General features: G+C 43.6%; 1 long non-coding RNA gene and 1 other non-coding gene across 2 annotated transcripts in view; both read left to right on the top strand.

The window, feature by feature from the left end:
* The window catches only part of LOC132538045 (uncharacterized), a 7,634-nt gene that overhangs the window by 4,790 nt on the left and 344 nt on the right, over nucleotides 1-2,500 (top strand). Inside the window, exon 2 of the long non-coding RNA XR_009549447.1 lies at nucleotides 2,169-2,500. This exon is cut by the window's right edge and continues 344 nt beyond it. This is a non-coding gene — a long non-coding RNA (uncharacterized LOC132538045). The remainder of the gene's footprint in view (nucleotides 1-2,168) is intronic.
* Nucleotides 1,368-1,449, top strand: TRNAS-AGA (transfer RNA serine (anticodon AGA)). The gene has a single exon. It is a non-coding gene; the product is annotated as a tRNA-Ser (tRNA).

Below are 2,500 nucleotides of genomic sequence, written 5' to 3'. Positions count from 1 at the left end.
ATGCTAGAGTGGTGCTTTGGACACTCCCCCACACACAAATAGATCCTTTAAAATATTTTAAAATATAATTTATTATGATAATCATTATTCGTATAGAGACAGAAGGGAGAGAGAAAGACCACTGTACTGATGCTTCCTTAAATGTTGTGGGAATGAGTCTCAAACCTGAACTGTGCACATAGCAAAGCAGCACAAATGAACTATTTTACCAGCCTGATTCTGTAAAAGATTAGCTCCAGATGTGGTATATTCCGGAAGGTGAAAGAATCCCCCCTTTATTTATTTATTTTATTTTATTTTTAGGAGGAAAAAAACTGAATCTAAATATAGTCAGAGGAAACATAACACAAATCCAAAGTAAGTGATATTTTAGAAAATAACTTAGTTATATACTTCTCCAAAGCAACATTATTATAAAATACAGAGTAAAGTTGGGGGAAGTAGAATAATGCTTCTGCAAACAGACTCACATGCCTGAGCCTCCTAGATGCCAGGTTCAATTCCCTATACCAGCGTTGAACAGTAAATGTTCCAGATAAAAACAAGAGTGAGTTCCCGAGTTCAATCTCAGGCCGCACATGTACCAGAGTAATGTCTGGTTCTTTCTCTCCTCATTTCTCTTTAATAAATAAAATCTTGTTGGTGTATTGCACTAAAGTAAAGGACTCTGGAGTGGGTGGTGGGGGAGTACAGGTCCAAAAAGGATGACAGAGGACCTAGTGGGGGTTGTATTGTTATGTGGAAAACTGAGAAATGTTATGTACAAACTATGTATTTACTGTCTCGGAGGTAAAACATGAATCCACTCTGGGAGTTGGGCAGTAGCGCAGCGGCTTAAGCGAACGTGGCGCAAAGTGCAAGGACTGGCTCAAGGATCCCAGTTCAAGCCCCCGACTTGGGTAGTCGCTTCACAGGCGGTGAAGCAGGTCTGCAGGTGTCTATCTTTCTCTCCCTCTGCAGGTCTGCCGGTGTCTCTCTTTCTCTGTCTTCCCCTCCTCTCTCCATTTCTCTCTGTCCTATCCAACAACGACGACATCAATAACAATAATAACTACAACAATAAAACAAGGGCAACAAAAGGGAAAATAAATATTTAAAAAAAACATGAATCCCCTCAATAAAGAAATTAAAAATAAGTAAATAAACTCTTGACAGAGAGAGGGAGAGACCTGCAGCCCTGCTTCATCACTCGCAAAGCTTTCCCCCTGCAAGTGGGGTCCCCTGGCATAAAGCCTCGTCCTTTCTCTTTCCCATATGCATTCATCCAAGTGCGCCATCTCTCTCTCCCTCTCCCTCTGTTTTCCAAGTCCCCATCGTCTCTTGCCTGCCACGTGATCTTCAATTATTTGGACACCCTCACCAGCTGTGTAGTCGTGGCCGAGTGGTTAAGGCGATGGACTAGAAATCCATTGGGGTCTCCCCGCGCAGGTTCGAATCCTGCCGACTACGATGGTTGTTTTATTTACCTTCTCTGGATCCTTATTCACGTTCTGGAACTCAGAGAGTAACTACTTATTGACTAAACTTGTATTAACTTCTCTCTCACTTAGAACTACTGACAGGGAAGTCACCTTGTCTATTGTAATTTAACCGCTTCTATAGAGAAAAACAAAGCTTACTCTTGATAATGATATTCCACTTTCTTTTCTTTTCTTTCCTTCCCAGGAACTGGGACCTAATTGAAAAGTAAACTTTATGAAATCCTCGACTAATTCCTTTTTTGGTAGAAGCTCGAACCTAAATTCACTCGTTTGTGACATGTCGCGCGGTCCAGCACACCCACCCGGCTTGCGGGTCGAAGAGGGCTCCTTTAAGCTCCCCCCCGCCCCCAAAACAAACACCCTCTGCTTTCCTATTAGCGTAGTGGTGTGTGTTCTCACTTTTTAATTTATTTATTTACCAGAGCACTGGTCAGCTCTGGTATACGGTGGTGCGGGGGTGGAGGGGGTCGTGTGTGAACCTGGGACTATGGAGCCTCAGGTATGAGATTCTCTTTGTAAAAACATTATGCTATCTACCCCCTCCCGGCCCTGTGCTCTCATTTGTCACCTGAAGCTAAGGGGTTCAAGTCCTGCAAATTTTGCTGTTTCGATCAACATTTTTGTTCCTTTGCGTAAATACCAAATTTCTTCTTTAACAGCTTTTTTTTTTTTTTTTTCCCCCTCTAGGTTTATCGCTGGGGCTCGGTACCTGCACTACGAATCCACTGCTCCTGGCGGATATTCCACCCACCCACCCACCCCCCTCCCCAGAGGGGAAGGGGGAGATAGATACACACCTGCAGACTTACTTCACGGCTTGTGAGGATATCCCCTGTAGATGGGGATCTGGGATCCTTACACGGGTCCTTAAGTTTTGTACTTTGTGCATTTAACCCGGTGCGCCACCGCCTGGCCACCTTTTAACAACTTTTCCAAAATAACTAGTACAATGAAAGTGAGTCTTAGCTTGTAGGTTCTATTAGCTTGGTTGGCACGGCATCAGACTTCATCTGAACATT

This window comes from Erinaceus europaeus, chromosome 4 (genome assembly GCF_950295315.1).
Source record: "Erinaceus europaeus chromosome 4, mEriEur2.1, whole genome shotgun sequence".
NCBI lineage: Eukaryota > Metazoa > Chordata > Mammalia > Eulipotyphla > Erinaceidae > Erinaceus > Erinaceus europaeus.
This window is presented reverse-complemented; position numbering and strand designations above follow the sequence as displayed.